Here is a 13,929-nt window from a genome sequence, read left to right as displayed (position 1 = left end):
TTAGAAGCATCCAGTCAGATGTCTTTTAAGGTCTTGCTCTGAGCTGTGTCAACAGCCACACACCGCAATGATCCCTTATAGCCGATTAGGACCGATAAGAATGCAAAGCTAGCTAGAGCCTTCGGACCGTAAAACATTCCTCTCTGCAGTTCTCTTAAGAAATCATTCTGTTAGCATCTTGTTCCTGCAGGGTTCTCTGAGCCTCATCGGCTCCGAGCCGTCCGTCTCACCTAGGTCATCTCGTTCCGCATTCTCCCGGCGCTCGCCGGCATTCTTCTCACCGAGAGCTCTCTCTCCCTGTCACGTCCCCTCGTTTGTCACGTTCTGTTCTGTGTCACGGGTGTCTGCACGTATTTGTCCCGGAGCTGCTCTGCCCTGATGCATAGCCTGTAACGGGACAAGTCCCAGGAGTTGAAATTTCTGATGCGGGGTGTAGTTGGGCTCTAGATTGTATTCGTAGATTGACATGTTTGGTGCTGTTAAGTTATCCTGCAGCCATTTGACATTACTCCTACCTTTCTTTCAGATGCAGGCGGATTAAATCTGTAGCAGAGCCCCCAATCCCGGGTCAAGGGGTTTTCCCTGAGAAGGTCAGTCGCTGTTTGTGTTTGCAGGGGAAGCATAAATGGTGACTATGTTACAGCACTGTTCTTTGTCTTTATTATTAGGAAGTCCAGGCAGATAGCTGCAGTCAAGGCCAAGTGTGCCAGGTGAGCAGTGGACAGAAGCAGTTGTTCTCACACAGGTCGCAATTTCTGGTGCACCTCTAAGCATCCGTTCTCATTTGCGTGCTTTAGGCCATCCACTCGGCGTACGCTAAGCCCCTGTCATCAGGTGGCGGACGGACCGGGTTTCCTGCACTCGTGAGCCCTCCGGAAGTATGACGGGACCCCGTGATGAAGCCCACACATCTTGTATTTCAAGGTCCCGTCTGGGTAGCTCACGGGAACGGCCGAGGAGCTGCGGTGAGTCGGGGAGGTAGGGAGGAGGAGAGGGGGTCCACTCCAGTTTCAGCCGTGCCCAGTCACCTTGTCTCCACTTAACCTAGGCGTACCTCGTGACGGCAGCGTCGGCCTCGGAGCACGGCCGAAGCGTGCGGCCCGAACGCCAGGGCCCTCTTAGGAGAAGGTGAGTAGCAGAATTGTCAGGTTTTGGCCCATGTGCTGTTAAGGTTGTGCACTGATGTTTCCTTTTCTTTGTCTTGGCAGACGAAGAGATAAGAGCCTGGTGACAGCTGGAACTTCCCAGACGGGGAGGTGGCCTTCTTTTGCACTCGACAGGGATTTGCACGCCCAGAAGTGTGCAAGATAAGTCGAGGGCTACGACCCACTGAGGGGAGGGAAGCGGGGTGCTGGCTTGGGACTGCCCGGAAGGGATTTTTGAGTCTGCTTTGGAGATGGGGATGTCTAAGAAGTGTCTCATTAGGCCACCTAAAGGGAAAGCGTCTCTTTTGATCTCAGCGCTGAGGTGCGCAGGGCAGAGCAGTTCCGGTGTGGGTCGTGTCACTTGTCTCTTGTGCATTCTGTGTTGTTTGGGTCTGTCACGTCACTTGTCTTTTTTTACCTTAGCTGTCTGAGGGTCATCTTGGCATCTGTGATCTTTGCGTTCCTCGGCCCGGCACCAACGCCACAGGCCTTTTGACTCGGGAGTCCGGACAGGCATCGCAGTCGTATCTGTCTTTAGAAGCATCCGGTCAGATGTCTTTTAAGGTCTCGTTCTGAGCGGTAGCGACAGCCGCGCACCCCAACGATCCATTATAGCGGCTTAGGACTTGTGAGAATGCCAAGCTAGGTAGCTCATTCTTACCGTAGGCTTTTCAGGCATCCGCTTGTGCAGTTCTCGGAAGACATCGTTTTCTTAGCATCTTCTTCCTGCAGGGTTCTTTGAGCCTCATCAGCTCCGAGCCGTCCATCTCACCTAGGTCATCTCGTTCCGCAATCTCTCTGTCCTCGCGGGCATTTTTCTCACCAAGAGATTTTTCTCCTTGTTGCGTCCCCTCGTTTGTCGTGTCCTGTCCTGTGTCACGGGTGTCTGCACATATTTGTCCCGGAGCTGCTCTGTCCTGCTGCATAGCCTGGTGTAATTGCACAAGTCCTGGAGACCTGCAATTTGGAATGGGGGATGTAGTTGTATTCTAGATGGTATTCCTAGATTCACACAGGATGCTTGGACCTGTTAAGTTATCCTACAGTTGTTTGAATTTTCTCCTAACTTTCTTTCAGATGCAGACATTTAAGATCTGTGGCAGAGCGCCCCTCCTGGGTCAGGGGGTTTTCCCTGAGAAGGTCAGTTGCTGTTTGTATTTGCAGGGGAAGCATAAATGGTGACTATGTTACAGCACTGTTCTTTGTCTTTATTATTAGGAAGTCCAGGCAGATAGCTGCAGTCAAGGCCAAGTGTGCCAGGTGAGCAGTGGACAGAAGCAGTTGTTCTCACACAGGTCTCAGTTTCTGGTGCACCTCTAACCATCCGTTCTCATTTGCGTGCTTTAGGCCATCCACTCGGCGTACGCTAAGCCCCTGTCATCAGGTGGCGGACGGACCGGGTTTCCTGCACTCGTGAGCCCTCCGGAAGTATGACGGGACCCCGTGATGAAGCCCACACATCTTGTATTTCAAGGTCCCGTCTGGGTAGCTCACGGGAACGGCCGAGGAGCTGCGGTGAGTCGGGGAGGTAGGGAGGAGGAGAGGGGGTCCACTCCAGTTTCAGCCGTGCCCAGTCACCTTGTCTCCACTTAACCTAGGCGTACCTCGTGACGGCAGCGTCGGCCTCGGAGCACGGCCGAAGCGTGCGGCCCGAACGCCAGGGCCCTCTTAGGAGAAGGTGAGTAGCAGAATTGTCAGGTTTTGGCCCATGTGCTGTTAAGATTGTGCACTGATGTTTCCTTTTCTTTGTCTTGGCAGACGAAGAGATAAGAGCCTGGTGACAGCTGGAACTTCCCAGACGGGGAGGTGGCCTTCTTTTGCACTCGACAGGGATTTGCACGCCCAGAAGTGTGCAAGATAAGTCGAGGGCTACGACCCACTGAGGGGAGGGAAGCGGGGTGCTGGCTTGGGACTGCCCGGAAGGGATTTTTGAGTCTGCTTTGGAGATGGGGATGTCTAAGAAGTGTCTCATTAGGCCACCTAAAGGGAAAGCGTCTCTTTTGATCTCAGCGCTGAGGTGCGCAGGGCAGAGCAGTTCCGGTGTGTGTCGTGTCACTTGTCTCTTGTGCATTCTGTGTTGTTTGGGTCTGTCACGTCACTTGTCTTTTTTTACCTTAGCTGTCTGAGGGTCATCTTGGCATCTGTGATCTTTGCGTTCCTCGGCCCGGCACCAACGCCACAGGCCTTTTGACTCGGGAGTCCGGACAGGCATCGCAGTCGTATCTGTCTTTAGAAGCATCCGGTCAGATGTCTTTTAAGGTCTCGTTCTGAGCGGTAGCGACAGCCGCACACCCCAACGATCCATTATAGCGGCTTAGGACTTGTGAGAATGCCAAGCTAGGTAGCTCATTCTTACCGTAGGCTTTTCAGGCATCCGCTCGTGCAGTTCTCGGAAGACATCGTTTTCTTAGCATCTTCTTCCTGCAGGGTTCTTTGAGCCTCATCAGCTCCGAGCCGTCCGTCTCACCTAGGTCATCTCGTTCCGCAATCTCTCTGTCCTCGCGGGCATTTTTCTCGCCAAGAGATTTTTCTCCTCGTGGCGTCCCCTCGTTTGTCGTGTCCTGTCCTGTGTCACGGGTGTCTGCACATATTTGTCCCGGAGCTGCTCTGTCCTGCTGCATAGCCTGGTGTAATTGCACAAGTCCTGGAGACCTGCAATTTGGAATGGGGGATGTAGTTGTATTCTAGATGGTATTCCTAGATTCACACAGGATGCTTGGACCTGTTAAGTTATCCTACAGTTGTTTGAATTTTCTCCTAACTTTCTTTCAGATGCAGACATTTAAGATCTGTGGCAGAGCGCCCCTCCTGGGTCAGGGGGTTTTCCCTGAGAAGGTCAGTTGCTGTTTGTATTTGCAGGGGAAGCATAAATGGTGACTATGTTACAGCACTGTTCTTTGTCTTTATTATTAGGAAGTCCAGGCAGATAGCTGCAGTCAAGGCCAAGTGTGCCAGGTGAGCAGTGGACAGAAGCAGTTGTTCTCACACAGGTCTCAGTTTCTGGTGCACCTCTAACCATCCGTTCTCATTTGCGTGCTTTAGGCCATCCACTCGGCGTACGCTAAGCCCCTGTCATCAGGTGGCGGACGGACCGGGTTTCCTGCACTCGTGAGCCCTCCGGAAGTATGACGGGACCCCGTGATGAAGCCCACACATCTTGTATTTCAAGGTCCCGTCTGGGTAGCTCACGGGAACGGCCGAGGAGCTGCGGTGAGTCGGGGAGGTAGGGAGGAGGAGAGGGGGTCCACTCCAGTTTCAGCCGTGCCCAGTCACCTTGTCTCCACTTAACCTAGGCGTACCTCGTGACGGCAGCGTCGGCCTCGGAGCACGGCCGAAGCGTGCGGCCCGAACGCCAGGGCTCTCTTAGGAGAAGGTGAGTAGCAGAATTGTCAGGTTTTGGCCCATGTGCTGTTAAGATTGTGCACTGATGTTTCCTTTTCTTTGTCTTGGCAGACGAAGAGATAAGAGCCTGGTGACAGCTGGAACTTCCCAGACGGGGAGGTGGCCTTCTTTTGCACTCGACAGGGATTTGCACGCCCAGAAGTGTGCAAGATAAGTCGAGGGCTACGACCCACTGAGGGGAGGGAAGCGGGGTGCTGGCTTGGGACTGCCCGGAAGGGATTTTTGAGTCTGCTTTGGAGATGGGGATGTCTAAGAAGTGTCTCCTTAGGCCACCTAAAGGGAAAGCGTCTCTTTTGATCTCAGCGCTGAGGTGCGCAGGGCAGAGCAGTTCCGGTGTGTGTCGTGTCACTTGTCTCTTGTGCATTCTGTGTTGTTTGGGTCTGTCACGTCACTTGTCTTTTTTTACCTTAGCTGTCTGAGGGTCATCTTGGCATCTGTGATCTTTGCGTTCCTCGGCCCGGCACCAACGCCACAGGCCTTTTGACTCGGGAGTCCGGACAGGCATCGCAGTCGTATCTGTCTTTAGAAGCATCCGGTCAGATGTCTTTTAAGGTCTCGTTCTGAGCGGTAGCGACAGCCGCGCACCCCAACGATCCATTATAGCGGCTTAGGACTTGTGAGAATGCCAAGCTAGGTAGCTCATTCTTACCGTAGGCTTTTCAGGCATCCGCTTGTGCAGTTCTCGGAAGACATCGTTTTCTTAGCATCTTCTTCCTGCAGGGTTCTTTGAGCCTCATCAGCTCCGAGCCGTCCGTCTCACCTAGGTCATCTCGTTCCGCAATCTCTCTGTCCTCGCGGGCATTTTTCTCGCCAAGAGATTTTTTCTCCTCGTGGCGTCCCCTCGTTTGTCGTGTCCTGTCCTGTGTCACGGGTGTCTGCACATATTTGTCCCGGAGCTGCTCTGTCCTGCTGCATAGCCTGGTGTAATTGCACAAGTCCTGGAGACCTGCAATTTGGAATGGGGGATGTAGTTGTATTCTAGATGGTATTCCTAGATTCACACAGGATGCTTGGACCTGTTAAGTTATCCTACAGTTGTTTGAATTTTCTCCTAACTTTCTTTCAGATGCAGACATTTAAGATCTGTGGCAGAGCGCCCCTCCTGGGTCAGGGGGTTTTCCCTGAGAAGGTCAGTTGCTGTTTGTATTTGCAGGGGAAGCATAAATGGTGACTATGTTACAGCACTGTTCTTTGTCTATTATTAGGAAGTCCAGGCAGATAGCTGCAGTCAAGGCCAAGTGTGCCAGGTGAGCAGTGGACAGAAGCAGTTGTTCTCGCACAGGTCTCAGTTTCTGGTGAAAGTCTAAGCATCCCTTTTTTTTTTTTTTTTATTTTAGGCAGTCCTCTTGCGAGATGTCTCTGATCCCAGATGTCTGAGGCCAGGTGGGTGCAAGCTTAAGGTGTAGGTGGGCGTACTTGTCAGGTCAGGGTGGTGGTCTTTTCTCAGTATCTCAGTGTGGTTTTTTTTTGCTTTGTTTCTTTGCAGGTGTCATTGCTGCCCTAGGCGTGTGAAGGAACAGAGTCAAGCGGGTGAGTCGGCATTTAGGCTGGGTGACTCATAGGTGACCGTTATGCGGCAGCACGCTAAGCCTGTACCTTTTCCTTTTGTAGGTATCCTCCTGGCAGCCTGTTGAGTCGCATCAAGATTTCAGGTGAGCCGGGGCAGCGGTGCGTCAGAGTTCCGGGGATTCCTCTTTTGCAGGGCGCTAGTTGCATTTTCTGTTTTGTCTTAGGTACCGTGAGGAGGCGCATAGCTGAAGTTTGGAAACGGCAGCACCGAAGCGGATGTAGAGAACATGTCGCCGTCCACGTCCGGCTGACGATGGATTTTGTCCGGTCGTCTTGCAAAAGCTAAGTGTCGGGGCCAGTAGGTGGGAGAAGGGGAAAAACCTTTACTATCACAGGAGACAATTAGATGTTAGCTTAGAGGAGAGGCCCATAGTGGGACGGGCCCCTTGGAAGCAGAGGGAGAGGGTTTCTCCTCAGCCTCACCAGAGTCTTCGCCGGGCAGGGCAGTTCCGATCCGTCTTCGCGTCCTCGCGAGGTTTGCGTCGGCGGCCTTCTTCGACTCTCGACGTCGTCGTGGATCTTTTCACCCGAGGAGCTCGCCTTCACGTCCGGAGCTATAGCCACGGTCACGCCGTAGTCATCGCTTTCTTGTCCAGGCCTACTGAGCTTCTTAGGCTTCCTCTTAAGTCCTTTGGCACTAACATCTTGAAAGGAGTTAAATTTCATCATCACATGCTATTGCCCTAGGGCTTTCTTTCCTTTGGCATCATCGGCCTATGACTCATCTTGGACTAGCAATCTTGGGTCCATAAGGTGGAACTGCCAGGCAGTTTCCACTCGTGTCTGTGTTATGTCGTCCGTGTCTGTGTTATGTCGTCCGTGTCTGTGTTATGTCGTCCGTGTCCATTGATTTCTGCGTCATAGGCCTTTGTTACATCTCGAGGCTTTATCGGCATTGTTCTCTGCCGTATCGGCCATATTTTACTCGTGTACCTTCCTGGATATCGCTTATTCCGGCATCGTTACATTTTTACTTTTTGAGACGGGAAGAAGTACAGGAGACGTTCTCATCCATCTTCCTTCTCACCTTCGGTAGCGCCTTCTCTTCCCGTGCCATTCTCTCGGACTTCTAGAGGGAGCATATTAGACCCTCATCACCTGACCGCAGTAGTTCCGTAGCTTGCGCCTTCTCAAAGGGTATAGGGCTCAACAATTAATCTTCCGGAGAGTTACGTCAAGTCCTCACTTATATTGTATCTACGTCGGCTTATATTGTACGTGCTTAGGTTGTACCTACCTATGTTGGCTTATACTGTATGTGCTTATATTGTATGTACTTATGTCGTATGTACCTATGTCGGTTTATATTGTATGTACTTATACTGTATGTACCTACGTTGGCTTATATTGTGCATATATTGTATGTACCTACCTTGGCTTATGTTGTACACGCCTCTGTCGTGCCACTTACGATCGGAGCTGCCCTGCCCAGGCGCGTAGTCACGGTTAGGTAGAGCAGTTATAAAACTTTACAGTTCATCTGTCTTCTATGGGGGTTTTGGGTACAAAATTTATGGACCCGGAGCGGGAATAGCTCCTAGCCGTCAGATAGTCACTCGTCGACCGCCTCCCGTCGTCTCTGTCGTCTCGCAGGTCCCCGGGTCCCTACACGTTATCCCGGAATCTACCGCCGGACATCGAAGAGCCGCGGTCAGAAGACGCGTCGAAGCGTCAACGTAGCGTTTCAAGTAAGGGTCGCGGTCAGCGTGTAAGCGGAAGAGCGCGTGAGAGAGCGTGATTGTCCGTGTCTGTCTGTGAGAGCTTGTGTCTGCAGGTGTGAGTGTGTGTCGACCGGTTCTAACCTTGTGCGTATGGCCTTTGCCTTTCAGGTTTTTCAGCTCATTTTTAAATTTAGAATAAAAAATCCCCAGCCGGGGGGTTTTTTTTTTTTTTCCCCCCGGCTGGGTTTTTTTTTTCCTCGGTCCCGGCCGGTCCGCGAGGCGACGTTCATCGCCAAAGTTCGGAGGCGGACCGTCCCGGGACCGGGGTTTTCGTCAGGCAGGAGAATTTTTTCGGAGGCTCCCGGGAACCACGTTCCCGAGGAGCGTCGTGCATGCGTGTCGATGGCCGGGGGTTAGGGGAGCGGTTGAGACGAGAGCGAGGGTGGGTTTGTGCGTGAGCTGAAGGAGGGCTCTGTGTGTGTGTGTTTGTGTGTGCGTGTCGACCGGTTCTAACCTTGTGCGTATGGCCTTTGCCTTTCAGGTTTTTCAGCTCATTTTTAAATTTAGAATAAAAAATCCCCAGCCGGGGGGTTTTTTTTTTTTCCCCCCGGCTGGGTTTTTTTTTCCTCGGTCCCGGCCGGTCCGCGAGGCGACGTTCATCGCCAAAGTTCGGAGGCGGACCGTCCCGGGACCGGGGTTTTCGTCAGGCAGGAGAATTTTTTCGGAGGCTCCCGGGAACCACGTTCCCGAGGAGCGTCGTGCATGCGTGTCGATGGCCGGGGCTTAGGGGAGCGGTTGAGACGAGAGCGAGGGTGGGTTTGTGCGTGAGCTGAAGGAGGGCTCTGTGCGTGTGTGTTTGTGTGTGCGTGTCGACCGGTTCTAACCTTGTGCGTATGGCCTTTGCCTTTCAGGTTTTTCAGCTCATTTTTAAATTTAGAATAAAAAATCCCCAGCCGGGGGGTTTTTTTTTTTTTTCCCCCCGGCTGGGTTTTTTTTTCCTCGGTCCCGGCCGGTCCGCGAGGCGACGTTCATCGCCAAAGTTCGGAGGCGGACCGTCCCGGGACCGGGGTTTTCGTCAGGCAGGAGAATTTTTTCGGAGGCTCCCGGGAACCACGTTCCCGAGGAGCGTCGTGCATGCGTGTCGATGGCCGGGGCTTAGGGGAGCGGTTGAGACGAGAGCGAGGGTGGGTTTGTGCGTGAGCTGAAGGAGGGCTCTGTGCGTGTGTGTTTGTGTGTGCGTGTCGACCGGTTCTAACCTTGTGCGTATGGCCTTTGCCTTTCAGGTTTTTCAGCTCATTTTTAAATTTAGAATAAAAAATCCCCAGCCGGGGGGTTTTTTTTTTTTTCCCCCCGGCTGGGTTTTTTTTTCCTCGGTCCCGGCCGGTCCGCGAGGCGACGTTCATCGCCAAAGTTCGGAGGCGGACCGTCCCGGGACCGGGGTTTTCGTCAGGCAGGAGAATTTTTTAGGAGCCTCCCGGGAACCACGTTCCCGAGGAACCACGATTGCCGGGGCTTAGCGGAGCGGTTGAAATGAGAGCAACAGTGAGTTTGCGTGCAATGTGAAGGAGGCGGTCACGGTGGATGACCACTGTTTTCTGTGTGCTATTTTTGTTTTGGTCTTTCCTCTAAGAATCAAACAAAATGTAATGTAAATAGAAAAAAGTTTATATTGTGTTAATATGCGTTCGGTTTCTATTGCCCCGTATTGTTCCGTGTTTGCATTTGCCGCCGCATTTCCACATACGGGTCTGTACGTAAGTGGGATTTCTACCGGTCAGCGTACGGATTGTATCTACGCTCCCATTGGTATACATCGTTTCCATGTGTTTTGCTGGAGTGTAAATAAAAAAAATCATTCAATAAAGTTGAATCAACCCTAATAATGATGCCCCCCGCTCCCTCCCCCTCCCCCTTTGGCTCCTGTGTTTTTTTGGTGCGGTTTAGTCATTTTTTTTTCCCCACTGTATTTCTTCCTTTGCTTCTTCTCTTAGTTTTCTTTCTGTCACGTCATTTCTGTCCGTCCCTAACTTTGTTTCTGTTTCTCACTGTTTCTAACTGTCTCTCTCTGCTTCTCTATTTCCCTGTATGTCTTTTTTTCTGTTTCTCTATTTCACTATTTCTAACTATTTATTTGTCTCTCTAGTTGATGCTTTTACGCTTTATTTCTTTTTCTGTCCGGCTTCTCTTCTTTTTTTCTCTCTTCTTTTGTCCTCTTTTTCAGTCTCACCCTCTTTCTTTTTCACTGTAACCCTTCTCATTTTTTACTCTCTGCCATTCTTTTCCTCTCTCCTTACTCTCCTTACTCTCCTTCTCTCCTAACTCTCCTTCTCTCCTAACTCTCCTTCTCTCCTCTCTTTGTCTCTCCTAACTCTCTTTCTCTCTCCTAACTCTCTCTCTTTCTCTCTCCTAACTCTCTTTCTCTCTCCTAACTCTCTCTCTTTGTCTCTCCTAACTCTCTTTCGCTCTTTCTCTCTCCTAACTCTCTTTCTCTCTTTGTCTCTCCTTCTCTCCTAACTCTCTTTCTCTCTCCTAACTCTCTTTTGCTCTTTGTCTCTCCTAACTCTCTTTCTCTCTTTCTCTCTCCTAACTCTCTTTCTCTCTTTGTCTCTAACTCTCTTTCTCTCTTTCTCTCTCCTTCTCTCCTAACTCTCTTTCTCTCTCCTAACTCTCTTTTGCTCTTTGTCTCTCCTAACTCTCTTTCTCTCTTTCTCTCTCCTAACTCTCTTTCTCTCTTTGTCTCTAACTCTCTTTCTCTCTTTCTCTCTCCTAACTCTCTTTCTCTCCTAACTCTGTTTCTCTCTTTCTCTCCTCTCTTTCTCTTCTAACTCTGTCTTTTTCTTTCTTTCCATCTTTTAATTTCTAACTTTGTTTCCCTTTCTAGCTTTCAAAAAGCAGCAGTAGAAACTTTCAGGCTCCCTGGGAGTAAAACAAAAAACAAACTTTTAAATAATTATTAAAAAAAAAATTTACTCCCCGGGAGCCTGAAATTTTCTACTGCTGCACCGGACATATAGTTTTTCTTCTTTTTTATATATACCTATACACCCCCCCTAATTAGTGCTCCACCTGGCAGGTACCCCAATCAGGGTTGGGGGGCGGGTCAGGGGGAGGGGTTAGGGTTGGGGGCGGGTCAGGGGGAGGGGTTAGGGTTGGGGGGCGGGTCAGGGGGAGGGGTTAGGGTTGGGGGGCGGGTCAGGGGGAGGGGTTAGGGTTGGGGGGCGGGTCAGGGGGAGGGGTTAGGGTTGGGGGGCGGGTCAGGGGGAGGGGTTAGGGTTGGGGGGCGGGTCAGGGGGAGGGGTTAGGGTTGGGGGGCGGGTCAGGGGGAGGGGTTAGGGTTGGGGGGCGGGTCAGGGGGAGGGGTTAGGGTTGGGGGGCGGGTCAGGGGGAGGGGTTAGGGTTGGGGGGCGGGTCAGGGGGAGGGGTTAGGGTTGGGGGGCGGGTCAGGGGGAGGGGTTAGGGTTGGGGGGCGGGTCAGGGGGAGGGGTTAGGGTTGGGGGGCGGGTCAGGGGGAGGGGTTAGGGTTGGGGGGCGGGTCAGGGGGAGGGGTTAGGGTTGGGGGGCGGGTCAGGGGGAGGGGTTAGGGTTGGGGGGCGGGTCAGGGTTAGGGTTAGGGTTAGGGTAGGGTTAGGGTTAGGGTTAGGGTTAGGGTTAGGGTTAGGGTTAGGGTTAGGGTTAGGGTTAGGGTTAGGGTTAGGGTTAGGGTTAGGGTTAGGGTTAGGGTTAGGGTTAGGGTTAGGGTTAGGGTTAGGGTTAGGGTTAGGGTTAGGGTTAGGGTTAGGGTTAGGGTTAGGGTTAGGGTTAGGGTTAGGGTTAGGGTTAGGGTTAGGGTTAGGGTTAGGGTTAGGGTTAGGGTTAGGGTTAGGGTTAGGGTTAGGGTTAGGGTTAGGGTTAGGGTTAGGGTTAGGGTTAGGGTTAGGGTTAGGGTTAGGGTTAGGGTTAGGGTTAGGGTTAGGGTTAGGGTTAGGGTTAGGGTTAGGGTTAGGGTTAGGGTTAGGGTTAGGGTTAGGGTTAGGGTTAGGGTTAGGGTTAGGGTTAGGGTTAGGGTTAGGGTTAGGGTTAGGGTTAGGGTTAGGGTTAGGGTTAGGGTTAGGGTTAGGGTTAGGGTTAGGGTTAGGGTTAGGGTTAGGGTTAGGGTTAGGGTTAGGGTTAGGGTTAGGGTTAGGGTTAGGGTTAGGGTTAGGGTTAGGGTTAGGGTTAGGGTTAGGGTTAGGGTTAGGGTTAGGGTTAGGGTTAGGGTTAGGGTTAGGGTTAGGGTTAGGGTTAGGGTTAGGGTTAGGGTTAGGGTTAGGGTTAGGGTTAGGGTTAGGGTTAGGGTTAGGGTTAGGGTTAGGGTTAGGGTTAGGGTTAGGGTTAGGGTTAGGGTTAGGGTTAGGGTTAGGGTTAGGGTTAGGGTTAGGGTTAGGGTTAGGGTTAGGGTTAGGGTTAGGGTTAGGGTTAGGGTTAGGGTTAGGGTTAGGGTTAGGGTTAGGGTTAGGGTTAGGGTTAGGGTTAGGGTTAGGGTTAGGGTTAGGGTTAGGGTTAGGGTTAGGGTTAGGGTTAGGGTTAGGGTTAGGGTTAGGGTTAGGGTTAGGGTTAGGGTTAGGGTTAGGGTTAGGGTTAGGGTTAGGGTTAGGGTTAGGGTTAGGGTTAGGGTTAGGGTTAGGGTTAGGGTTAGGGTTAGGGTTAGGGTTAGGGTTAGGGTTAGGGTTAGGGTTAGGGTTAGGGTTAGGGTTAGGGTTAGGGTTAGGGTTAGGGTTAGGGTTAGGGTTAGGGTTAGGGTTAGGGTTAGGGTTAGGGTTAGGGTTAGGGTTAGGGTTAGGGTTAGGGTTAGGGTTAGGGTTAGGGTTAGGGTTAGGGTTAGGGTTAGGGTTAGGGTTAGGGTTAGGGTTAGGGTTAGGGTTAGGGTTAGGGTTAGGGTTAGGGTTAGGGTTAGGGTTAGGGTTAGGGTTAGGGTTAGGGTTAGGGTTAGGGTTAGGGTTAGGGTTAGGGTTAGGGTTAGGGTTAGGGTTAGGGTTAGGGTTAGGGTTAGGGTTAGGGTTAGGGTTAGGGTTAGGGTTAGGGTTAGGGTTAGGGTTAGGGTTAGGGTTAGGGTTAGGGTTAGGGTTAGGGTTAGGGTTAGGGTTAGGGTTAGGGTTAGGGTTAGGGTTAGGGTTAGGGTTAGGGTTAGGGTTAGGGTTAGGGTTAGGGTTAGGGTTAGGGTTAGGGTTAGGGTTAGGGTTAGGGTTAGGGTTAGGGTTAGGGTTAGGGTTAGGGTTAGGGTTAGGGTTAGGGTTAGGGTTAGGGTTAGGGTTAGGGTTAGGGTTAGGGTTAGGGTTAGGGTTAGGGTTAGGGTTAGGGTTAGGGTTAGGGTTAGGGTTAGGGTTAGGGTTAGGGTTAGGGTTAGGGTTAGGGTTAGGGTTAGGGTTAGGGTTAGGGTTAGGGTTAGGGTTAGGGTTAGGGTTAGGGTTAGGGTTAGGGTTAGGGTTAGGGTTAGGGTTAGGGTTAGGGTTAGGGTTAGGGTTAGGGTTAGGGTTAGGGTTAGGGTTAGGGTTAGGGTTAGGGTTAGGGTTAGGGTTAGGGTTAGGGTTAGGGTTAGGGTTAGGGTTAGGGTTAGGGTTAGGGTTAGGGTTAGGGTTAGGGTTAGGGTTAGGGTTAGGGTTAGGGTTAGGGTTAGGGTTAGGGTTAGGGTTAGGGTTAGGGTTAGGGTTAGGGTTAGGGTTAGGGTTAGGGTTAGGGTTAGGGTTAGGGTTAGGGTTAGGGTTAGGGTTAGGGTTAGGGTTAGGGTTAGGGTTAGGGTTAGGGTTAGGGTTAGGGTTAGGGTTAGGGTTAGGGTTAGGGTTAGGGTTAGGGTTAGGGTTAGGGTTAGGGTTAGGGTTAGGGTTAGGGTTAGGGTTAGGGTTAGGGTTAGGGTTAGGGTTAGGGTTAGGGTTAGGGTTAGGGTTAGGGTTAGGGTTAGGGTTAGGGTTAGGGTTAGGGTTAGGGTTAGGGTTAGGGTTAGGGTTAGGGTTAGGGTTAGGGTTAGGGTTAGGGTTAGGGTTAGGGTTAGGGTTAGGGTTAGGGTTAGGGTTAGGGTTAGGGTTAGGGTTAGGGTTAGGGTTAGGGTTAGGGTTAGGGTTAGGGTTAGGGTTAGGGTTAGGGTTAGGGTTAGGGTTAGGGTTAGGGTTAGGGTTAGGGTTAGGGTTAGGGTTAGGGTT

The 13,929-nt window shown here is 51.7% G+C and overlaps 1 long non-coding RNA gene across 4 annotated transcripts; it reads left to right on the top strand.

Moving 5' to 3' along the window:
* Positions 1 to 537: 537 nt before the first annotated feature.
* LOC128797301 (uncharacterized) lies at positions 538 to 9,648 on the top strand. Of its 4 annotated transcripts, none has more exons than XR_008434088.1 (16): positions 538 to 590; positions 669 to 710; positions 798 to 965; positions 1,049 to 1,128; positions 1,209 to 2,285; positions 2,364 to 2,405; positions 2,493 to 2,823; positions 2,904 to 3,980; positions 4,059 to 4,100; positions 4,188 to 4,518; positions 4,599 to 5,676; positions 5,753 to 5,794; positions 5,885 to 5,930; positions 6,034 to 6,077; positions 6,159 to 6,199; positions 6,281 to 9,648. It is a non-coding gene; the product is annotated as an uncharacterized LOC128797301 (long non-coding RNA). The 4 variants fall into 4 exon arrangements; XR_008434087.1 differs by having other exon boundaries at positions 798 to 1,128; positions 2,493 to 2,660; positions 2,744 to 2,823; XR_008434089.1 differs by having other exon boundaries at positions 798 to 1,128; positions 4,188 to 4,355; positions 4,439 to 4,518.
* The last annotated feature ends 4,281 nt before the right edge of the window (positions 9,649 to 13,929 follow it).

This window comes from Vidua chalybeata, chromosome 18 (genome assembly GCF_026979565.1).
Source record: "Vidua chalybeata isolate OUT-0048 chromosome 18, bVidCha1 merged haplotype, whole genome shotgun sequence".
NCBI classification, from domain to species: Eukaryota; Metazoa; Chordata; class Aves; order Passeriformes; family Viduidae; genus Vidua; species Vidua chalybeata.
Note: the sequence above shows the minus strand (reverse complement) of the source record. Positions and strands in the feature narration are given on the sequence as shown.